We start from the raw sequence: 25,964 nt of genomic DNA on the forward strand, positions 1-25,964 counted from the left end.
AAGAGAGATAGCACCACTTCTCTTTCCTTGCAAGCTTTCAGACTTACAGTCCTTGTTTCATCTCCTGCCAGACAGCTTTTCTAAGCCTCACCTTCATGTCCTGTCCCTGCTGTTAGGTTCCTGCTGCTCCACTCTTCTGATTTTATTGAGAGATGCCAGTGCTTGCACTGTAATACAGTAGTTTTGAAGTCATTGCAAGATCACACTATTTCAGAGCACAATTAGGGCAGAAAGGAGCTGTTCAAGGAAGCTGTTCTCACCATTTGTAAAGACAGGAGAAGCAGGATGAACGAAGACTAACACTGGCAAGAGGAAAGCTGCAGTAACAGCCTAGTCTGCTCAGCCAGTACCAACCAGTCCCATCTGGTAACTGGAACAAACTATGCAGTGCATTGTATTGCTTTACTCTCCTGTCAACGCAATCAGGAAAACTTAGCCACCTGGCGAGGCAAAGCTGTTGTGTTTTCAAACTATCTGCTCCTACAAATGCTTGACATTCTTGCTAAAGTTGTATCCTCTTTCAGTTACTGGAGAGCTGTTGTTAATGTCTACAGTATTTGGGAAAGGCTTATGCACATCAGCTGCACATAGCACTGCAACCTTACATGTGCAATGAACTTGAAGCATGTTTGATTCCTCTTCCTAAAACTCTGAAAAAACAGGATTTCCAACTCCTAACATAACAGTGGTCCCATCTGTTTTTAATCTCATTGTTCTGGGTACTTCTTCCTGGCCTAAAGACACAGAAGGGAAGTCAGTGATTCTTTCCAGAGAGTGGAAAATAATTTGTCAGTGCTACAGCCAGCTTCATTGCTTTCCTCTGAAACGCTCCACAGCCCAGGGTTATCGCCTCAGCCCCAACTGCACTGATCAGTTCCACCTCCCACTTCTACAGAAAAAGCTGAAGTATCCATGCTAGCGGGGGCGAGGGGGGGGCGAATATTGATAAAGTTCAACTTGTTAGCTCTTTGGCATACTTACACACTACTTTAAATGGTCAGAAATACAAATAAATCACTTAACTTACTATCCTCCATCTTCTGCTGAAAGTTCAGACAAATACCTGGTTTCTCTGTTACTTATTGTCCAGCATTAGTCACTGCTGGCCAGCATCCTGTAGAGGGAAGGAGAAGCATCCTTACAAGACCTGCCCTGCCTGCCTGAGCCCACTGCCACACTCTGCTTACAGAGCACTCCTTGGACCTGTTTCTGAGCAAAGGGAGAGCACTGAACAATCAGCCCTCCACCACCGAGTTTAGCTGACACAAGGGTTCCTTGCCTCTTACAATGGCAGTCCCTTGAAGCCATCACGTAGCAATACCTACCAAGCTCTTAAAATGAGCCTTTTAAGAAAGGAGACCGTGATTTTTAATCTCTAGTGCTAGTGCTTACTTCTACTGAACAGGTATCCAGAGGCAATCTTCTCCATCACTTTTGTGACATTATGGAAGCCAATTGATTTTCTGGAGTGCCAGAAATAAGCTTTGTGTTTACACCTTTTAAATAAAACAAAAGATAAAATCCAAATCCTCCCCCTAATGTTTTCAAAATACATTTTACCTAAAGTCATTTTCTCTGTGAGTCAAACACAGAGGAGTGTTTAAGGTGAAGTAATTTCCAGCTCCTGGGAATATTACATCACCTTTGTCTGTCTACAAAAGTTTGGGCTCTGATCAAAGCTAATTCTCTGGTTAAAAGGTTCCTGTCCTCACCTCTCTGTCCCCCAGCTGGTTCTCATTCCTTCCTGCCTCTACAGCTGTGCATGCTCTGCACTCAGGTCTTGCCCAGCCCACACACCCTTCTCCACCCACACACACCGTGTTATAATGGTTCATGCCAACCTGGGCAGCCCTCACAAAACCATGGGAAGGAGAAAAGAGCTGTATGTGCAGTTAGGCACATGGCAGTTTTCAGGAGAATGAATAAGAACTACCTTCTCCACACCCACCTACAAGGTATTTCTATTCATGCAGATCACACTTACAGGGCAATTCCCAAGACAAGACAAGCTGAGTGTATCATCTAACATCTTACAGCGACCAGAGGAGCGAGGTCCCCTCTTTCTCATAGCATTCTCATTCATCACAGAATCACAGCATGTTATCTTGTCTTCCTTCTTGCCTTTTGCTGCCATTCAATGAAACAATTCATGTTACTAAAGAGGCAGAAAACTAATCTAAAAAATAAAATAAAATAAAATAAAATAAAATAAAATAAAATAAAATAAAATAGATTTTTTTTTTCCTGCTGCTTCAGTGAGTTGAATCAGCATAGAAGCAGCTAACCACTGGAGTCACAGAATCACAGAATGTTAAGGATTGGAAGGGACCTCAAAAGATCATCCAGTCCAATCCCCTTGCTGGAGCACAATCACCTAGATGAGGTTACATAGGAAGGCGTCCAGGCAGGTTTTGAATGGGAAGGAGCAGCACCATGCAGCCAGGATCAAGAGAGAAAACCAGCAGACCCATTTGGAACCAGTGTGCCAGCAGATCCGCACCCCAAGGCATTCAGCAACACTGGGCAGCCTAAAAGGCACCTGGCCTTTCAGCCTTTCCTCCCAAGCAGAACTGAAGTCCAGACACGTATACTTCGTAACAAAATAAAATAGGGAACTGACTCATTTACAAGTTTCTTGCTATTTTTATTTCATGTAAACCCATCCAAAAATTCCTAGAACCAATCACACTTAAGTAGGCAGTTCCAGGATTTCAAGCTCTTTATCCCTACTATACTGTCACAGTAGACATAGTCCTAGAGCTGAGCGATCCTCATCTACCTAAAGGACCCACAGTTTGGGGGAAGGGACAACAACCTGAAGCTTTTCCAGGACTACAGGTGAGGCACTGTGCTGGTTCCCAGCCAATGCCTGACTCTGGGTGACACTCAGTTTCACAGTTGAACCTGTCTGCTGGTGAGGTTTCACGCTAAAGTGTATTAAATAAGGATGTCTTTCCCAGTTTCTGATACATTGATTTCCAACACAATTCAGGCAAAATCAGGAGAGCTCAGCATCTACACATCAGCACAAACCCTGTATGTTTTCAGGTTTTGTAGTCTTTCTGCATAACAACAACGTGAAATTTGAGATTTAGATCAGTAAAAAGCAGGCTGTTTATGTATCCAAGCAGGAGCTTGGAGAAGAGTATAGGAGAAAAGGAAACTAGGAAAGTAGCATATATACTTTGGCTTTCCTACTTATGGTCAGTCCCCATTTCAGGAAATTCTGAACATTGTTCCCTTTGCTGGCCTTTCTTCCTTCCTCAGAAGACACAAGGGAAAAACAGACAAGCATTCCCTTTCCCATGTCTTGCTTACAAAACAACTTGAATGTATTACTCCTTCAGAACATCTGTTTGCAATCCTAACATGAGAAAAAATTTCAAGACTTTATATGTTTGATAACAAGTCATGACCTCTGCTTTAGAATTTGGAATTTGGTTAAACCCATCTTATTGCACTTCCAAAACCTAGTCATTTTTGAAACTTCAATGAATTAAAGTCTAATTATTCTAAAACGAAATGATTCCTATGTTTATGTTCTAGAGATGTCCACTGAGATTATTAAAGAAGGCTCATTGGCTGTGCTTCCTTTCTTTTTACTTTTAATTACACTAATGGATTATATTCTAGCCAGTGAGTCAGAGTGTTTTGAGTGCAGGGGTGGTGAGCTGATGACCTTAATCCAGCACACCAAGCAGTTCATCCAGACCCACAGTCCAGTCTTAATACCTCCTTCCAGAGCATCCCTGAGATGTGGACAGGCAGCAAGCCACAAACCAGGTGACTACCTGGGCAGCCTGCACCAAACATTTCTTCTGAGGGCCTCACAGACCTTTTGCCACTTGCTTTCATCTCATCTATAGCCTAAAGGCAGGTCCCATCACTATAAGAAAGATGCAAGGCAGGGCTGTGTACACGTTTGCCAGGACAGACGTGCAACCTCTGGCCATATGACACACTGTGCGGTGACCACAGGACAGAGTAAACCTGCATCAGCCACGTAACAGGACACACAGGCAGCCCCCAGTGAGATGACCCATTTCGCATGTACCTGGACGTGTGTCAGCCAGACAACAGGGCAGGTAGATTCTGAGAACATGACATATACACTTATCTGACAGGGGAAGGGCCACACCTCTCTTTATCACACCACTACCAGAGGCTCTGTGACTGCCCAGGCTGAAAGCACAGGCACCGCAGCCTCAGAGCAATTCTGGTTACGGCAAATACGCTGCTCCTCCTACAAGCACATAATTTTTCCCTTTCTCTGTTTTGCAGATGTTCTCTATTACAGGGTAGAGTGGTCCGTATCTCCAAGATAACAAGCTAGTCCATTTCATTACACATTAATGAGGTTCAGAACAAGGTTTCCTTTTATTTTCAACCACTTGGCAGATAGTGAACATTCTTCACATAGGCAGAATGCCTGCAGGACATCCTAAGTCTGTTCATTCCTACAAACTTCTTATAAAATGACAATGGAGTAGAATTGCCCATGAAGAAGAAAATACTAAAATAATAGCTAAAGAAAGAAATATCATTGTCCTCCACTGACTACTTCTTTATTTGTTTACCTGTCTTTCTAAAGTGTGGTCTTTGTTCACAGTCCTTCTTAAGGGAGAGGTCTTTCTTAAACCACAGAAAGACACAAGAACAGCAAGGATCACACATCAGTGACAGGAAGAGCAAAAAAAGCAGCAGCAGCCAGCCCTGCTAAAGATACAGGTGTTTGTCTTTTGCAAATGTAATGTGCCATCTGGAACAAAAACACATTAATAGGGTAAATTCCCACCTAAAAGTTCAATGGTTGGAAAACAATTACAGAGGAAGCACCTTCTAGGCAAACGATCAAATCCCTCCCAGTCCAGGGACTTCAGTGGAAGATAACAGAGGTCATTTTGTATTTGGTATTGCTTTATTGAAGCAGCTCCTCTGGCTCTAAGTCTTCTCATTGTTACAACGAAAAGCTATGCCTTTGGAATATGTTTTAACATATACACTTCATTTATCCAAAAGTTGTATCCAAACACTGGCCTAAAATGCGGTATTTGCAGGCAGGTGAGGTAAAAGTGAAGGCCGGTTTCTTTCCTTCAGGACAGAATGTTGTTTTGATACCTGGCTTAGGCTCCTCCTCCCAAAGAGAGGTGCTGATGTTACCGTTAAACATTTACTCTCTTTATGCAAACCAGTAACTTTAAACAAGAGGGTCACAGATCCCAGGACGTTTATAGACCACTGCTGGAGAGCCTGAGGAAGGTAGATATAAAGGAAAGCTATTGTTAACAGTCTCAGAAACACCAACCAGGGATGCACACCTTCAGGGCGGAGTGTCCATAAATCAGAAAAGAGTAAAATCCACAGGGTCTCCCCTTGTTCACTCTCCTGAGGTTTTCATAGTCCACACTCACTCTTCTTCCTCTCTTAGGACCTCTTACACCTGTGTCTCAGTCCCCTGTCTCTGATCTGCCTCTTAAAAATAATTCCCTTCTATAATACATTCAAATCCTTCCCTTCTCCTTTAAAAATGAAAAACTTTCACCAATTAACTACTGAAAAAAATTCTGTGCCCTGAGCAGACACAGTGTTGGCCATTCCAATATAGCAATTTCGCACATCTTTGGTACGTGTTGCACTTCTACATTTAAAAATAAAGCATGACATTTATCTACATAACTGTAATTTCTTAATTACTTTCCCTCAGGTGTTTCTCTTCTAAAGCACAATTATAAGCACTGAAGTGGCTCTATAAAATGGCATGCATACCTGATTACTCTGCTTGTCTGCTTCCAGGGTGTTCAGGGGTTCTTTTCTAACTTAATTGACATTAGCAAAGTGTTACTTTTGGTGGAATGGCAGAGATAAATCAGCTGGAGGGGAAAAAACTGATTTCTAGTCTTCTGCCTACACTAACTGGCCAGTTGCCACAATTCTGACCGCGGGACTTAAAATTCTTGACAGTGGCCAGGCTGGACTTAACCTCCTCAAGAACAGGCTGGGAGAGGCAGCTGATTCTCCCACTGCATCAAGTTACAGGACAAAGCCAACAGCCATTATCTCACCACAGGCAGGAGTAAATTGCCCACTGGAGCGAGACTTGGGAATGTCGTGAGAGAAAACATGCTTTCTTCAGGTGCCGGGCAGAACTGCCATTCCTATTCATGCACCAACCCAGCCACATGTGGCACATCAAGTCAAAAGAGTCACAGATAACAACAGCATGTGTAGAATCCAGATCCTCAGAAGAACACAGGAGCAAACACACAAGCTAATACTCCTCCTCTACCAACACTTGTCTACGCTTATAAAACTCAGCTTGGAATGGTCATATAAAAATATTGCTTCATTTTGTATGGCCCCAGTCGAATTTGCTGGATTAGAAGCAGATACAGTAGTCATTAGGCTTGGCAAATTGAACATGTTTGACATGAGAGTAACAGCTACACGCATGGAAAACTGATGTCAGGTGGTCATTTTTCTGAGTATATTGACATTTAAGAATGCACTTGCAAAATAAAAGCAGAAACTCGTGTCGTTATTTTTTGTTCCAATCCTCCAGCAGCAGTAGCATCACAGCACACATTATAAGGCATGGCCTGGTTATCACAGACCTCTCAAGCCAAAACATTAAGCCTGTTTTTCTAAGTACTTTCCAAGCTCCAAAAGGACCTCAGTTTGTGACACGATGCTGTGCTTACGATTATTTAAGTACAGTGAATAAAGGTGTTAAAATATATTATTACAGACCACCTTTTTGGGGCCCTTGCTTTACTCTGTTTACTACACGGACTTCCTCTGGGACAAAATCCAGACAATGTAGTGATGGAGGCTACGCTTTCTGGACACTCTTTTTTCCTCTATATCAGTTGTTGCAAAAATTGGCAAGTGATTAAAGGTGAACTTGAAGAAACCAGAAGGTATCACAACGAAAGCAAATGAATGTGGCTTTTTGCCATGGAGTTCTTCTGCAGTGCCAGCCAAGTCATTTAAATCACACTTTTCACTGTTTTTTAACAACTGCATATTCCTCATCTTCCCATATGTGGCTTGAGATTGTGGGTTCCAATTTGTAGCAGAGCTGAAGAATCAGCTTGCAGTTGATTTCTATGGATGCTTTGCTTTGAGTATCTGCAGTACTAAACACTTGAGTACTCAAATATCAGCTCCTGGGCATGTCAGTCACAAATTCGTGTGAATAACAAAGAGAGGGTACGAAAGCCCCATCACATCACAGGAGTATTAAGTAATAAGGTAAACAGGGATGCACAAGAAAAAAAAAAAAGTGCATTAGGAAATTAATCACTCTGATTTCAGAACAGCCTCTTGCAGCTACTTCCTAACTTCTACACATTCAATTTTGCAGTCTTAAAAGTACCATTTTGTGCACAATTTCCTAGACTCTTCTCAGATCACAACCTGAAAAGCACAGAAATGCCACAGTAAATCACGACACCAACTCCCGCATGCATGTCACAGGAGCCCACCATGCCTCCACAAGCCAAGCCTTTGGACCCAAAGCACAAGTCTCTGTCCCTGAGCCAGACAAGCTGCCTTCCTGTCAGTGAACCAGCAGAAGAGGTTGCAAGGCATTTTCCTTGTCAGGTAACAATTACCACCATTATTGGCTGACAGGAAAGTTAATTCAGGGATAGTGGGTTCCATCACAGAAGAATGTGTTATGACACGTAAAAATCTCACCCACTCTTTTTGGGTTTTATTCACAATGCACAGCACTTCCTATCTGTCCCTATCCATGCATAAGGGTTTCTATAGTAGCAGCTCCTGGTCAGAGGTCCATGCCTTTGGCCCATCCCTCCATGTCCTCCTCTTTCTCCAGCAAGGCTCTTATATCAGTCCCACCATCCCGGCTAAGCCAGTCTCAGCTCTCTCCCTTTGCCTTCCCTCCAAGGTCACTGCTTGAATATCAGCCTCCCAACTCCCAGACTGATATATCCTCCCAGCTCCTTGTTCAGATGTGTACCAGTCACCTCATTCTTGCCTTGTCTTCAATAACCCTGTCCAATCTGCCTCTCTTTCAGTGTCTCTCCCAAGCAGTCTCCATCCTTGACCTTGACATGTGAACTCTCCTCTACATCCCCGTGGCTACTTGTCCTCTTTTTTGCCCACCCAAGTCCCAGCTTACAGCCTTCTCAGATGTTGGTTTTCTCTCCAGCCCCAGTTTCCTTCCTCACTCCCTCTTCTTGCACCATTTCCATGCCTCCCTCCAGTTCATCATCCAGCTGCTTCCCATTCCTTTCCCTGTTCCCACCCCCCAGCTCCCAGGCTGAACTACAACACTTCACAGACCAGATGTCAAGGACATTTTTGAAGGAAAAAAGCAACATATTTTTCCATTAACATTCCTTTTAGAAACAGCTCTATCACTTGGCTGCTATTTGTCAAAGTTTACTACGTCAAGCAGACATCCGCTATGGAAAAGTGAAGCAGAAACTGTTAAAGCTTCTCAGAGTTATGAGCAATTGAACACAAGGAGTCATACCGGGACACGCTGTGCAGCTTTAACAACACACAGTGCTGCCTGCCTCTCCTGGAATCTTATCTACAGGTGTATATAAGGTGCTTTCATTTAGATTATTGGCTTGAGTAAATATCCATTAGCTTCATTAATTTTAACGTTGTTTCAGTGAAAAATATTGCCCCTGGTTAAATAAAGAGGGGGGTCAGCTTCAGTTTTTAACACACACACACATACACAAAACAAAACCATGAAGTGCAAAGATCCTTACAGCCTGCGTAGCCATAATGTTTTAAGCATTTCCTTCCAAAACCTTTGTGGAAAAGTAAGCAAACACATAAGCCCACACAAAAATATTAACATCCTGCTCGTATTCTATTTACTCTTGAAAAAGTACCTTACATAGAATTTAGAAGTTTTCTTATATCTCTCTGTAATTTTGGTAGGTAAAAACTTTAAATTAAGAAAATATAACATGCAACATAAACAAAAACTTACGAATAACTACTTTCGTTTACTCCTGAAGTAATTGAAAACTCAACTAAATTTTATGTGCTTTCACTAAATCAGCTTAGAGGAAAAAACCTCTCATTTTTCACTTAACTTTTACTTCTGCTAGTTCATCATGAAAGTTTTGAAGATACTGGTGCTGCTTTCTTTCATTTCAGATTTCAGCAGACAACACAGAAACAGTACAAGTAAAATACCAAGGGCAGTGAACTCATTTTATAAATAAAAGTGTGAGCACGTACAATATATAAAATACATGAGTTCATATTTGGTCAGATAATGTTCTTACACCTGTTCATTCAGGCTTTGGACCAAAGCACTTGCAGATCTAGTAAATGACATTTGAACAGAGCTGGATAAAAATAGATCTGTTCTTGTAACTTTATCAAAAGGATCTGACATAACAGGTGACAACATCTTATGGGGTAAATCATCTAAATTGGATGTTTCCTCATGTTTTACGACTGGCTAGTATTACTCACTATGCACAAAATAGCTGACCTCTACTACAGGACAAATCGTATTTATGGATCGTCACCTACTTCTTCAGTCCTATGTCAAGTTTATACTCTACTCCTAGTTTATGTTATACACTGAAACTTTCATTGCAGTTGTTTTATCTGCAAACTAATCCAAAGTACAGTCAACATAAGTTACAATATTACTGCAGATCTTTGGTAGACAACAGTCTCTAAGCGGTCTCCTCTGTTTTGAACGTCTTTTATGTCTTACGTATGTAGCTACATAAGGTAGCTAAGGATAGTTCTCTTTATAGCCATTTTTAGTTCCTTCAATAAAAGGAAGATTTGGAAAAAAAAAAAAGAAAGAAAAGAAAAGAAAGAATTGATGCAATATCCACTGCATTTTAGCTCTGTGTGTCTCCTCTGTTACTAAGGTCGCTGTCTGTGAACCCATTTAGCTTTACCTGTATGACTTAGGGCTGTGCCCCCTCTTCAGAAACATTCCCCAGTGAGCTGCTCTGCCCGGCACCCCTCCTGAAGTGGCCATTCAGTGCGACAGGGAAGGTTAAACCTGCTCTTTGCACTCAGATTCATCCCAGAAGACAGCTTTGGAAACAATTTTAAACCATGGCACTGGGAATGAAGGCTGTACATGTTTGTATCCAGCAGGGAGGCAGGTGGGGAGCCTGCAAGAATATGCTTATGTCCAGTTACCAGACAAAAAAATCACCAGTTGCCCTGCTGAGCCACTCTTAATTCATGTTTGATCGGCTTTTGTAGCACTGGTGAAGCCTGCAGTGGCATGCACTAATAAGGCAATTGTGGCAATGTGCCTCATTTGGTCAAAACCCATAATGTTCCCTGTTGATTCAGAGTTTACATTTTGTTTCAGCTCACTGCATGTGAGACTTGGCAACCTTGGCTCGAACCTTGGGATTTATCTATAAACAGAACCCAGCATCAGTTTATTTTGAACAGTTTGTCAAGCCACTAAAAATTCTGGAGGGTCATCGATGACTCAAGAATGACTTCTTCATATTTGAATTATTCTGGATTTCAATCCACATAAGTTTTTGCAAGGCCGGGGCTTTGATTCTGAGCCATTCACTGAGCCACAGCATATTGCAGAAGGAAGGGTTTATAATTAAAAATCAGTGTTTGGTGAGCTCTTCTCCAGTTCCATGACCCAGTTTCTATGTCATCATTTTTGCAATCTGTACTTTCAGTGTTTTCCATTTGTTTCTGCAAGAAAGGTGGGTTTCTGCTATATTTTTAAATTTGGGCTATTTATAAGTAGGGCAGTGAAACAAAGCGTTGTTACAAAGCTAAATGTTAACCACTCTCCTGCTCCTTTCCCTGCAGCTGGGACTAAAATAAAACAGTTAATGATTGTATGGGAAGTTTAGAAATACCTGTACAGAAATACATCCTCCCTACTGTGCCCCTACCACAACACCCTAATTAACTAGCTAATTAGCTAACATATTAGCCAACATAGCAGCTGACAGTGAGATTGCCAGCACAGTATGGAATTTCTAGTAGTCAAAAGAAGTAGAAAAATATTGATGTTTCTGCAGAGCAGGCATTCAGAAAGGGTTTCCCAGAAAAACCCAAGGAGGAAAAAGTTAATCAAGGAAGAAAAAAAAAATAAATCAGGCCATCAGAGCTGTGTAATTAAAACATGACATATATTCCAACATGGCAGGGATCTTTCCTGTCAATTTCTTATTAAAAGTATTGACGTCAAAAGAAATTTGACTCTTTTTTGTGTGCTTTCAGGCAGGAGCGCTCCAAGAATATACCAAGGACAATAGGCTTGATAGAAGTAACTCAGTGGTGGATCCAGCAGAGATGCGCCTTGAGGCCTTTGGCAACATGCTTGTCCATTTTGACGTCCATAAAATGAAGACAGACGTCACTCCTTTCTGCCTTATGTGGCTACAGAGCGCAAGCAGACACCAGATTACCTTCTACCCGTGTAACACGGCAAATATGCTCTTTTCCTAGGGGTAGAAAAACTCGTAGAAGGGGCTGGGGCGGAACAAGGTGGAGCACCTACAAAAACCTTTCGCTCTGCATGTACCACTGCAGGTTCCCCCAGCCAGGGAAGGAGGGCAGCCACACATCCCCGCTGGGGAGATAAATCAAGTGCCATGTGCTGTCCTATTCTTACAATAAAAAGTAGAGGGTGAAACCAAATTTCCCTCTTTAACACTCCCTGCCAGAGAGATCCCAAAACCTTGCTAAATATATATTTAGTATAAATATATGCAATATTATTTTTAAAATAATTAGGATAATGAAGACTCCTATATGATAAAGGCAAGGAGAAACCTTTTGTACTGCTTTTGTATTTGCCAGGCTGGTGATGACACATTTAGCTTTTCGGCTCATGGCACAAGAGCACTCCGTACAGTAGCATACCCACCTTGCAGATGCCTTGCACCAGTTTGAAACAGCAGGTAAATACTAAATATAACATCAACTTTACAAATATGGCAGCAGGGGAATGAAGAAGTTAAGGAACTCAGTTCTGTTTCTTTTCTGTAAGTCACTGGCAGACACACACAGAACAAAGCTTTCCCAAATTCACTTCCAGCCCAAGGTTAACCAGCAACCTGCAGGCACCTGCCATGGTATGTACAGGTTCCTCAGGGAAGTTAGATGACTCACATATGGCCACTGAACCACACTGTAGTGGGACTTAAAACAAAACGCACATTTTCAGTTCCTTACCCTAACAGACCAGGACTGGTCAACAGATCAAGAGTCTACCTTTTGAAAGGAAATGTCAGGGAAAGGTTTAGCAGAAATGGACAAGTATTTATCTTTTGGAAAATAAAAATTAAAGAAGAAAATGTTTTTCTTTTCCTTCATATAAAGTACAGCTTGAAGATTTTTTTGTGTGTTGCAGCAACACTAAGTTTCATGCGCAAAGCAAAAGGTTGAGATTTCTGAGATTTTATATACCAGTCAATGCCAGCTAACTGAAACAATGATGTGACTCTCTGTGCATGTCCATGTCTGTCTGACCATTCGGCAAAATTTTGCCTGCACAACAGCCGCAACATTCTGAAAGACAAAAAGCTCTGCTCCTGGCTGGCAAACCGGGAGCAGTTCTACGTAGCAATGGGACTTTTGCTTATCTTTTAGCTCTGTACACATGCAAGCATGATCCTTTCCACATATTAAGAGCTACAACTTTTCACAAAAAGAGCTTTTCATAAGCTTAATTTGAAATTTCACTACTCTTCAGCAAAGCATTTAGGAGAAGAGTGGTTTGCTCTTTAGGAACTCAGATGATCTTCTGATTTCAGTTTATAACTTTAGAAGATGTGCTACTATATTCCAGGCAATCTGAATGTGTGCGATACTGTACATGAAAGTGTTAGTCGTACAACTGGATAGGCATCAGGCCAGCCAAACTCATCCATCAGGCTGTCAACACCTTACTCTTTTTCTGCGGTGACCTATGTGGAAAATTTTCCTGCAAACAGCTGTTCAGATCATAGGCAGACAACAGGTTGTCTTAAACTTGCTTTCAAGTCTACATAAAGGTTGGTGGATTTCTAGTTTTATCTGCAAGATAAACAAGAACAGGATGTTCTTTTGATTTACATCTACCATTTGTTTTACATTTTCTATTTGCAGAAATTCTTTTGGACCTCCTAGCTCCATCACCAAAAAAAAAGACTTTTAGTTCAGTGTCCTTTTCCATTTGATGGGGAAAAAAAAAATATATATATATATATATATACACATATATATTTGAATACTGCAGACAGAACTGAATTTTCTTCCCTTCTTGTGCTTTTCTTTTTCTTAAGGGTTTATCACCAGTTGTGACAAGATGGCCCAGAATCATGAGACAAAAGCTCAGCAATGCGTGCTGTCAATGTGATGAAAACCTATCTGTCACAAAACGGAAGTGCTGTTTTATTATCTAAAGCAGCAGCTTTTCCAACAGCACTGAAAATAAATATTCTGAAAGTGCCAGAGTGACTTAGGACCCTAATCCTTTGGACTTTCAAGAAGACTTAGACCTTAGGCTACAGGCCAGATTATTTAAACATTCCCTGACTCCTTTGCGTAACATTTCCTTCTGGACAAATCTAGGCTTTGAGAGGTGCAAAAAGAAATAACTGATCGACAGCTGTAGGTAGAACTTAGACCTTCTGAATAAAGCCCTAGATGGCCATGAGTAGAATTCATCATGCTGGATTAGATGTCTGAAGAAAAGACCTGAGCTGGTCAGCAAAGACACACTTGACCTGTTCTGGATTTTGCCTTCAGGATGAAACAAAACACTCTATGAAGTACCCACTTCTTTCCCCTGAATTCAGAGGTAGCTCATCTCTAGATATCAACACTTCATTAAATAAATCCCCCTTTCAACTCAATTTTGGAAATAGGATTTAAGTCCCTAAATCTTTTTGACAATTCATCCTGTAGTTTTTTTGTAGTCTAATACACACTCTGAACACCATATCTAGCTAAGCTGGCATACAGGCAATTTTACTAAAAGCAACACCTAGGTGTCATTCAGTATTGTGTCCTTATTTCTCTAAAAGCTTCACCAGAATTATCATTGTTGCTTTATAAAGGTGAAACCAGAGAAGGAGATGTATTCTTTACACTATTTGGCAGTAATATTTGGATATCTGGCTGATGAAAAAGAAGAACTCTTCTGGGGGCAATTTAGAGCAGTGTCTTAACTTCACCATATTTAATCACATTTTGCTAGAAGGTATTGATTGTGGAATTAACTGTGCATGAAGACAGCCTTGGGAGACTACTGCATTTGGCTTAACAGAGCTCTAGCAACCCTTGGGTTAGATTGCATCACATATGGATGTTTGATGATCTTTATTTTTCTTTAATAACTTTTTACGTCTCACTTTTCTTCCAAGAGACATCCTCTTCAGACTTTTATCCCAGCACAAAGATTAGAGAACATTTTTTAAAAACAAAAAGTACATTCAGTAATTCATACTGCTTACTTTTCTTTGCCATTGCATGTGATTCTTGTGACTGTACTTGATAAAGGTATTTCCAGTGCACAGAACATTCCTGCACAAAATGTGGGGGCTGGTTTTATTTGTTTATCCTTTCCTTTACACATTTCCAGAATGTCAACTCTGACATTCTGTATTTTTGCTGAAATTCTTCTTTGTGGTCTCAGAATTATGGATTGCAAGCTTAGTCAGAGCTATAATTGAGGGTGAAGCTAATCAAATACAAATGTTTAGAAACCAGAAGTTTAAATGCTATGAACAAAAACATTTTTCCACTTTTCTTCAGAGCTCGTTCTGTTCTGTATAAACGCATTTCTATGGTTGATTCTTCAGCCATAGAAAGCTTTTCTGAGTCTTCTTGATGTAAAGGTGTAGCCCAATGCTGGTGGGAAGAAGGTTCAGTTGTGAGTGACTTCACAAAGTCATAGTCTGCCCAAGGTTTCAACTCTCCTGAGGACATTATGGGGATGTACTCTCCAGAAGTTGCCTTTCACTCTTGTCCATACTGATTGCACAGAAAACCACTATCAAAAGGATTGATCTCAACAGACACAATGGTGTGAAATCAATTTAAAAAGCTACTGTTTCAGCATGAGCTGATGTTCATATAATTCAAAACAGACACAGCTGCATGAAGGGAGTGAGAGTAGTGCAACCAGAAAGACCAAACCAGCTACCCATCTAATATGTGAGCCACAGAGATGAGAATGTTTTTTTAAATGTAATAAATATACTAGAATAACTGACACTGCATGTATCAATTAATAGCTGCCCTCTGTTTCATCACTGTCCTGTTCAAAAAGTCCTACAGTCTAAGGAATAAAAAATCCACATACATCCCTATCACAAGAAATCTATTGTTTAGATGAAAAGTAAAATTGTCATTTGCTGTGCAAACAAAAGAAGACCAACTTCTGGCTGCTTCTGCAACAGTTTTGCCACTCAAAACTGCTGTAACTGTAAAGCATGGCTCTCCATATGTATACACTACATCTATTTAAAGGCCAAGAAAAACTCAATGCAAAATACTTCATTATAAGCAAATTAAAATCACACGCACCTATGAGCAGGGTTTTTTTGTGTGCCTTGCATTTATAGAATTGGCCAAGTTGTGGATAATATAAAATAAACAAAACATTCCTTTCAAGTTCACCCAGAACATTTTACTTATTCTAAAACCAGTATTTTGTTTCATCTCTAGGTTGTCAGGTTTCCTATTAAAATGATAAGAAAGAAGACAACTTCCAAATCAAAACCCCATTTCAAAAACCAAATTTTGAACTTACAAACTTACAAAATGAACTATGCTAGCTTCTCAGTTTTTTTTCTTTTTTTATGGAAAAATGTTTGCGTATACAACCTCAAACTTATTAGTTTCACCCCTCATAAAACTGCATGTTTGGGCAGTTTTGCTATTCACAAAAAAATAGTCATCAGTTTGATGTTCACACTACCACCTAGAGCATAATAATTGTTCTTTAGAAGCATTCAAAACCCTGAAGCATTATGATGTATGATGTGACAAGTGATGCTTCTGTTCAAAGACTGGAGCATTTACTGTGGTTGTTGTAGAAATGTGTGTATTAGTTTTACATTTGTGGTTCTCACACAGTTTGCTTCCACTAGCGATACATAAGGTTTGTGGGAAGATTGTTTCTGATGATGAGTTTGGTGAGGCTGGGGAAAGATGGGAGTTATTTGGTGCCTTGCAGTGAGTGGGCTGGAGAGATTTTCTTCCATATTATGCTCTTGTGATAAACAATCCAGTAAAACTGGAAAGAGATAAATTAAGGCCCAAACACATCAGTCAAGAGTTTATCAGCTAAGCCACAAAACAAATACACTCTCAGTCTTTAGTAAAACAGCATTATTCACTGCCTGTTTAAATTAATTTGTTGATAGAAAAGGGCATATCGGTGACCACCAGCTTTCAGCAGGCCTGCAGAAGCTTGGGCCTGGTCTCCTCTTTCTGACTCCTTATAAGAACCTGGCCAGAGAAAGCCCCACAGATTAAAAGTGAGACTAATGGTGAGACCACTGTCACTCACACGTGTCCTTTACTTAAGGATAGTAACTTCGGTGCAGATTTTCACAGGAAAAAAAATGAAGCATGGATGCCTTCAGCAAGACTCCAGAACAGTGCTGGCTCACTGGCATGACAACACATGGGTTTCCAGTTCGGGCTGCCAGATTCATATGAGCTAATCTTTCAAATACACAGAGGATCTCTTATGTTAGGGGAAAAAACATACTGTTTGAGTATGCTAGGCTAATTCAGGTAGGCTTTTGTGGAATGCTGTGGAAATAATTGTATAGCCCTTGTTAAGAGCATTGCTTGTGCTTGTTTGCAGTACTAATTGCACAAATGTTTATGCACAACAGCCAATTTGTTCAGTATTTTCAATATCTAAGAACCATGTTAAGAATAAACACTAATGACATATTTTGCAAGATACATAATCTGTTTGTTTATGTGACTCAATATCTCTAAAGAGATTTTGATTATTTTAATACAGTCCTGTGGTGGTTATTGTTGACTTTCCAATAGGCAAATGGATAGTCCATCAGCTAAACACTTGAAGAGGTTCCATATTTAAATATCTCCAAGAGCTGTAATTTTCTACATCCATTAGATATTACATTTGGGTTAAGGCACATAATAATCGAAGTGATATGGTGGTCAAAGCAATATCTTAGTTTGTTAACACATAGAGGAGCAGCTGGAAAAATAATGATGTATTGTCAACATGAACTTGTACTTGGTCAATGCAAAATAAAACCCTTGCAAATGTTAACAAAACATAAACCTAAGTACTTCTGTAGTTAAACTTCTTTCTTGTGAGCCTCCCATCCCTCTACCAAAGCAAACAAACAACGAACACAGATGCAATATATTACTATTTTACAATATACTTCAAAAAGATCACATCTCTTCAGATGACAGGACTTTTCAAATTAGTGTTCGCTTTTCAAAAACTTAGCGTTTTTACAGTTGGTTAACATTACAGCCATGCTATCTCATCTTTCCCCCTGTCTAGCGTAATAATACCAGCCTATAAGCCAAGATCTCATACACAAGCATACTCTAGCACCCAGAAAAATGAAAACAGCTGCCTAACCTTTCACTCAAACATAATAATATCTGGTATAGTAGGAAAAAAAAATACCATGTGTGTATTATTTCTTCACATCTATCCCAAAAGAAGTACTTGTAAAGAATTAATATGTTATTAGAAAATGTTATGTATTATGCTTTCATTAAATGCCAATAATGAAAGGGGTTGTTCAGTGAAATTTTTAGTGAAGTTTTACTAACTGGGATTTACATAGCTTCTTCACTTGAATAAAAATATAATACAAGCAGAGCAACCAATGAAATTATAGCATGAAATAGTGCAGGAGTACCCGTAAACTTGAAATTGTTTGTCATGTTCTTTGGGAATAAGAACTTTGTGGGAAAAACCTCCAGCTTTATTGTCAATGAGTCTGGATTACTTTGCAGCATCATGTCTGCAATGCTGGGGGTTTTGGTACAGTGCTATACCCTGCAAAAATGCAGCCCATGTGTTCAAGGGATGGGAAGGTAATGTATGCATTACTTAAGACCTTGTTTTGTTCCTTGCTAAAGTTAACCCAGTGTACTATCATTTAGGGAAAAAAAAGCCCCTTCTGTGCCTAACAAACAACAGTGAGTTTTAAGAAAAATATAACTTTCAATTTGAGGCTGCATTTTTAACTGCTTTGTGAGAAAGAATTTATCTTGGCTGTTTCTTCAGCTGCACTATGGATTGGTATTTAAATAACTATATGAAAGGACAAGATTGGAGTAATTAGTAGGCAGAATATGGGGAGGTTGCATCCATCCATACACAGAAATTTCAACTCCTCTCAAAAAAGGGTGGTTTTTTTCCTCTCACACTACAGGAAGTTCAGTAATTAGCATGCTGTTGGCACCAGCTGTCATGTTAACTTGGAGTTTTAAAACTAGACCAGACAGAAAACCAAACCTGAGGTAAAGAAGATATCTTGAAATTGCAAGGTGATGTGGACTCTGTGAGGTACCCAATGTTAATGATTGAAGGGACCTATAATTAACAATGAGAGCACTGCAAAGGATTTGAGTGTTCTATTGCTGCAAGACATGTCACAGACACCAAGTATTAGTCATGACTTTTTTAATTCTTCTGCCCTCAGTGACCCATTCAAGTGTCACTGAGGAGGGCAAGTCTGAGGGTGTCCTCACCCTCACCATGTGCTCAGTCTCGCAGAACTCATTGGCATGATTTCCTTCTTACGGCGATGTTCAATTTGTTTTTCCAAGCTGCCTCTTCTCAGTTTGCAGTGACAAGCCTTGCCCTGAGTAATTTTGTTTGCTGGATATGCTCTCTCCAGGACAGTTTTGACTAGGAACCTTTCCAAGGATGTGTCACCCTGAGTTTGCCTTGTATTCAGATCTTACGTAACTATTAAAATCACACCAGCAGAGCTGCTTCTTCCTGTACCTAATTAATGAATGCTGTGCGCCCTTATCAGAGTACTATCAATTCAAAAGGAAAGAGAATCTGATCAACAACAAGGTAATCATACAGCAGCATTCCCTTCAGGGCTACGGAAGGTCATTAGGAGCAAGATGATCAATGCTTTTAACTAAGCAATGAGGAAAGAATTTGAACAATCAGTATGACTAGAGCATCAGTTTCAAACCACATAGGCAAACTGGTACAAGCTTCTCCATGAGTATCAGTGAGTGATTCAAACCTGCCTCACAGAGGAAGATGTAAAGTGCAAGATTGCCTTCCCACAAAAGTGTACTGTTTTAATAATCTAAGACAGTTTTAAACTGCATCTTTCATTTAAAGGGCAGTTCTATTCAGATTTTCACTTACAACCAAACCAATAATGTACTTTATCCTTGGCCAACAGTTTTTCTTCTTATTTGTGCTGTGCAACTACCTATGTAGGACTGATGTTTAACACAGTATCAGTTTAACTGTCAGAACTTAAAATAAGGAATGGGAATGGCTTTTCAACATGAATCATTTAAGTGAACAATTTACAGACAGCCTCACGCAACCTCCAACAGCACAACTGAAAAAAAAGAGTGAACAGCAGCACAAGAACAGGGACGAGTGGTTCCCCATTTAGATGAGAGCTGAAGGTGGATAAACAAGTTGCTTTTCTAGTTCTCTGGCTGTAGGCTAATTACAAAAGTGCTTCAGTGACACAACCAAGCAAACCCAGCTGTTCCCTCCTGCCCTTCTTTTGTGCCAGTGAAACTCTGTGGGGTCACACTGAGCAGCAGATCAAAGAGCTGATCCATGTTAAGAGCAACACCTTCCTCTGGCAGGGGTTTTAGCATCACCAAGAAGACTGGGCAGTCCCATAAACCTGTGTTCCTATCAAAACCCCTGTCTCACCAAATCAAGTCCTCATGGTGAATTTCTGTATATCAGTGTAGTTTTATGCAAACTGTGGCTGGTCACATGTCAGTGTTTGTCTTTAATAGGTATTGTATATAATCAGAAATGAGCATTACAGTAAACATGGCTGAGGAATGACATTCTCTATCCACAAAACAAGTTTAATGTCTCCCGTAGACATGTCCAGTCTTCAGCTTCTTCACAAAATCACTGATACAAATACTGATCATAAATGGGCTGTGATAATGTCAGAGGCGGTAGTGAGCTTATTTAGACTCTGTCCTCAAGAACCAGATTAAAGCTCCATGTTCACTTTCAGCAGCATTGAGCAGATATAAGCTACCCATGGCATTTTAGCAATTACCTCAACCTGGTCTTTGCTAACCTCAGAATTTAATGCTTGCATCTTACTAACAATCTGCTGTGTCTCCGGGACTGAAGAAGTCCTCGTTACATCCACACACTCCTAATTCAGTTCTATTCTACTATGTGCAGTTTGCTTCCTCTAATTAAACACCCATGATTGTAATGGGAAAGAAATTAAGTTTGCTGAAGTACTACGAATTTAAATCATGAGCTGGTCCATTGGTGATAGTCCCTAGGGGGCAAACACATCATCAGAGCCAGAAAGACAAGATCTACATGCAGAATGTGTGTACTCAAAATCCAGCCAGGGCTGTTTGGCTACCAGTCTGTGATGTGATCTGGAATTTGCTACCGAAATCAGAAATAAATTATTTTCTAGGCAATTATAAGACAGAGTATTGCTTTATAAGCAAATCTAAATTTTATCTTTCAACTGATTAGCTTTGTTTTTAAAGGGGGAAAATCTCCATTTACTTTACAGTCTCCATTTGTTGTTCCATACTCAGCTCTACATTTCTTTAAAATTCCTACTAGTTTCAAATAAAGCACTTCAGCTTCTAAGCACTAAGTCTTCTCCAGATCATTTATCTCCTAATTTTTACTTTCTGAATCAGAAAGACATGGGTTGCCCTTCTGTCTCATGCTGACACTGCAGTTTCATGATAACTGGGGATTTTGGCAACAGAATTCTCCTCTACCATCTCTGCCAGTCACTTGTTTTGTTCAGCACTGGAGCTCCCTCCTGCCCCACATGGAATGATGCAATTATTTGCACAGGGTTTCCAGAGGTGCACTAAGCTAAACTAATAGCTCCCAGAAACTCTGAGAAGGAGGTCATGCTTCTGCAGTTTATCTCCTGCTAGCTCTGGTACTCACCAGGCCCTCCTTTGAGCTAATTTAATGTGCTAAAATGGCAGAGCAAAAACCAGGGCTGTTTAGTTTTCTGCTGTTATATCTAGAGAGTTAAATCACTTCACAGAAGGGCCTGACAAATATTGAAGCAGTTGTCCAGGAGGGGGAGAGAGCCAGAGCAAAGCACAGCTCAGCTCAAGGAAGAAGCGCAAAACCTCCCCCCTTCCACAGAAGTAAGCTGGTACCTTCTCCTGCCCCCTTTTTGTTTGCATTATTTTTAACCTTATCTGGTCCTCTGATCCAGTTCACAATCCCCTCACAGTTGTGTCAACAACGGAGTGACAGCCTGAGTGTAGAATTTCTTTAGTTAGTTTCTTCCTGAAGGCCACATGCTGTCTGAGTAGTATTTGCTTCAGAAATGTCTATTAAGTCCATTTAAATAAGACAACGTGCGGAGGTGTTACCAGGTATGAAATATGAGGTATCTGGTGCATTCAGCTTTTATCGGGGTTCTGTTAGCCCACCGCTTTCTCTGCTCTAACAGAAGAAGAAAAATAGCATTAGGTATGATGGGCAGCTGCGGTATATTCCACAAACACCACTGTTCTCATGTTCATCTTCTTACTTAGCAGGTTTAGTCTCTACATAAACTAGAGATAAGCTTGCATTCCTCTTTATCACCAATAAAGTTTCGCAATTACTCGTTATAAACCATTTGCACTACAGCTGCTGTGACAATTCAGAGTTTATCTTACAAATCAGTCCAGAAAAAGGCAAATCTGAACAGCAATAAAGGATCTTTTTTATCAATAGGCTGGTTTCTCTACTTGTTCCAGGATGCATTTCAGAGAAGCACTTTCAACGATCAGAAACTTATATAGTGATAGACTTGCATTTCCTAAGTAGCAAGATAAGTTTAATATCTTAATTTGTTTGACTGTCAAGGCTGCAGAAATATAACAGGGGTCTACTTACTTGACTAGGATCTCCTGTGCCTACAAGAGTTCAGAAGAGGAAGCTTCAGGCAAAGTAGAGTTGAGTTCGGGTGGCCACTCCACTGACATTTAGGAAAATCCCTCAAAGACCAGCTATCAGGACCTAAGCTGTACATTCTGCAAAACCTTTCTCTTCACTGGATTTGTCAACCCCATGGTCTGATCAGACAAAGATGATCATAACTTCACACTGACATGCAGTTAATCATTAGAGTCCTCTCTGTGACATTTATTCATCTGTTTCCAAATGCAACAGAGTTTCTTCAGTGCATTTTACCTCATCGATAAATCTTGCCCAATGTTAGGAGAAATTTCAGGTTAGTCTAGGAAACACTGAGCACTTGCATTTGACAGGGAGTGAAACCAATCATGCCAAGGATCATGGACCCAGTGGGTTCAGCAGAACCAAATGTCTCCACTCAGCACTTCCTAACTGCCCATCTTCCACAGAGCTGCAACACGCTGACACGATGGCAACCAGAATTTTCTTCCTTCATAAGCAGCAACACGGCAGGCAAAGGACTTAAAAGGTGGTCTTCCCTACAGATCTCATTGCAGTGGGTTGCTTCGTCTTCAATCTGTGAAAGGAGAGCAAAACTAGATATATACAGAAGAAGCCATCTTCTCTAAAAAAATCTCAGTGCACTAAAAGATCACTAAGTCTTTTTAATACAAAGCCAGTAATGTAATTTCTTTGAAGTGTTCCCACTTAAATGTTTATTGACACAATGGTGAAGATCTATGTGAGATTAATGTGAATATCATTTTTGAAAAGAATAACTAATGGCCTGAGCCTGAGATTGTCAAGTAGAGTCAATGTTTCAACTATGTTCTGTTTTTACATTTCTCCCGTTTGATTTTCTCTGATTTGTAAAACTTCAGTATACCTGGATCCACAGCTGGTCAAAATCAGCTGGCAAGTCTGGCCCCATACCTGACAGAGACACTGTACGTTCAAATGATCCTTTGTAACACAAGCTGAAGACTGGTAATACTGGATGGTTCGGCTACTTACAAATTTTCAAGCAAGCCTGGCTGCTCCAAAAATTTCAGAAAACAGCTAGCAAAAAGTTTAATAAATAAACTGAAAAATTTGAGAAGTAGCACAGCACACAGTCATCCCTATCTCTGACTGCCCAGCCCAGAGGGCACAGTGGCAGCTGAGGTACAGCTGTCACTCAACACAGCGATCAAAATGCAGATTGATTATCAGACCTTAAGTGACATTTACACTTTATCCTTTCAGTGTTTCACTGATTTTAATGCTTGGGGGGGGATTTCTGAGCAGCTGAGAAAATTATTTGATATTGATTCAGAATGGGATATATATGCCTATATGCTTTATCTTTTGTGGGGCAATGCCGGTCCTCCCCATTCCTGTCTTTATCCCACCCCTGCTTTGCCCCCTTTAAGCAGTAAAACCAGTCCATAAGCCTCCTTTCCGCTTTGCACTTCTGTGAACTTTTTAGTCGGACTTGGAAACGTTGCTAAACATGATCCTTGGCTCTCACAAGACTTCTCCTCACTAAATTACCACCATCCACCCAGCTGACTTCTTCTTCAACAGAACCGTAATACATCCATAGTAGTCAGTGGTCGTGAGAAAACAGCAGCAAACCATTCTGCCAAGCAGTATAAAATACTCAGTCACAGCCACCCAGACAAAAAAAAAGAGCATGACCACAAGGATATAGTAAACAACCAGACCAACATCCACATAATAACAACTGTAAGGCATGGTATCTAGAAGAAAGAAAATAAGTGGGCCTTAGGTCAGACATCTATATGCCTAACAGATGGGGAATCAAGAAAGCATTTTTTATTGTTTAGCCCGGACGGGAAAAAAACATCCCTAAGAACATACTTCTTGTTTTCCACTCTTTCATTCTACAACCAGGATCCAGTGTGAAGACGGAGTTTAAAAGGTGTGGCTGTTGTTCTCCTCTAATGCCTCCATTTGCAATATTCTAGTGTTGGCAAGCATGATGCTCAGAGGGAGGAGTAGAGGCTGGATACCAAAAAAGTTTAATATTTTACAGTTTTTCCTTATCAGTGGTTTAAAAAGACTCACAAAACGGTGTGGTTTTTTGTTGTTGTCATCTATCAACAAACTCTATTTCTTCATCATATAATGAATTCAATATCTCAGTGGTAACCTCAGAAAAAAACTCATAGTTGTTCTCAGGGTAAATGCATTTGTTTTCTTTGATTTATGTAGCCACTGAAATGAACCAGGCATGTACTGGATCTGTTTATCTATTTGCCACCGAAGGATTAGCAATCATACATGTAAAGATTGTAATACATTTTTAGCACAGGCTTCAGTTTTGCTTTGTCAGAGATTTGCAAAACTCATGTTTAAATCATGTTATTCCTGCTTTGACTGGATATAATGATGTTTTCACATGGGTAAAGTTCAGCTAGACAAAGAGATAAAAATATAAGGTCACTTCAGTGAGTCAATCTGAGCTGGAGTGTACTTTCTGAATGAACAAATCTGTAGAGTTTGTACAAGGCTTTCCTCTCAGCTCCACACGGCACTTCCAACAGACTATCAGCCTGGTGACTGAAGCACAGACCACAGAGTCAGCTTTTATTCTTGGCCTGGGTACAGACTTGTTGTGTGACCTTCATCAACTAGTTTAGCCTCTGTGTTTCCTTATTTGTAAACAAGAATAATCACTATCGCTTACCTCATAGGTTTAATTCATGAATACTTGTAAAGAGCCTTGAGATTCTTGGCTGAATGTTGCCATAGAAACGAGCAGCATAACTACAATACGATCCTGTATGATACTTTTATGACCCCAGTCACTGTAGTACTCAAGTACTTCAGCCTTTCTTTTTAACATGCAGTGGTATCGTCATTGAGAGTGAAATAGCAGCAAGGTCCTATTTCATAAATTTTTGGAGGTGAGGAATTGAAGTACAGATGTCACACCTACACAATAATTTGAGCTCAAAACTGTGCTTTGGTTAAACTTTCAAATCCAGTCACATACATGAGGAAGATAAAGGGAAGATATAGGGAAGACTGAGGAAAGAAAACTCAGACCTACATTTCCCTTAACACGAATCCAAGTGTACACATGTACAGATCATATGGGCAGGGCTGCCCAAATGCCCATATGACCATGCTGCACTTGTCTGGCCATCAACAGTTTTCCCATCTGCCCTTCTTGCAAGACAGCTGCTAAGTGCTTAAGATAATTCAGACATCATACATTGTAAAAGCAGACGATGGGAGTATTAGACAGCCTAGGAGACCCACACACACTCAGCAAAAGGTATCTAGTGGGTAACAACATGGCTTCACAGAAATGGGTGAGGGATCAAACCCGTGTCAGGTTTCTCAGTAGTCCAGCCCACTTGGGCACAGCATAGGTACAAGTATGGAGACTCTGCTGAAGTCAGTGACATAATCCACACTGACACCAGTCAGTGAAGATTCAGTAGCTAAATGACCAACTCAGAATCAAAGGAAACCTGCAGCAGATCTCCTACATCTATCATTAGTCCTCTGCCCAACCAGTCCCATCCTTCTCCAGCACATGTGGAACTGCCAGCAATGTCCCTGGGACATTCAGAAGAGACTAGTAAAACTGAGATCACCGTGATCCAGAGAGATACTGCTGCATAGCGCAGGTGCTTGTACATGCCATTCATGCACCAAAGTCAGTCTGTGCAGCAACCGTGGAACTCATTTTGTTTCAGAAGCACGTATTAAATAGTTGGAAATTACAGCTAAACAGAACTATTGCTTGTTGCTGTTCCTCAAAATTTGATACTGTTTCATATAGTTTGAACTATAAATAGTCATAATTAATCCTTGCGAATTAACACATGCAATTTAATGTCACATCTGCTTT

The 25,964-nt window shown here is 40.4% G+C and overlaps 1 long non-coding RNA gene across 1 annotated transcript in view; it reads right to left on the reverse strand.

Annotated features, from left to right (window-relative positions):
* Positions 1 to 25,964, reverse strand: part of LOC136102390 (uncharacterized) — a 98,873-nt gene that overhangs the window by 29,327 nt on the left and 43,582 nt on the right. Inside the window, exon 4 of the long non-coding RNA XR_010651434.2 lies at positions 22,076 to 22,673. This is a non-coding gene — a long non-coding RNA (uncharacterized lncRNA). The remainder of the gene's footprint in view (positions 1 to 22,075; positions 22,674 to 25,964) is intronic.

Source organism: Patagioenas fasciata, chromosome 1, assembly GCF_037038585.1.
Source record: "Patagioenas fasciata isolate bPatFas1 chromosome 1, bPatFas1.hap1, whole genome shotgun sequence".
In the NCBI taxonomy this organism is placed as follows: Eukaryota; Metazoa; Chordata; class Aves; order Columbiformes; family Columbidae; genus Patagioenas; species Patagioenas fasciata.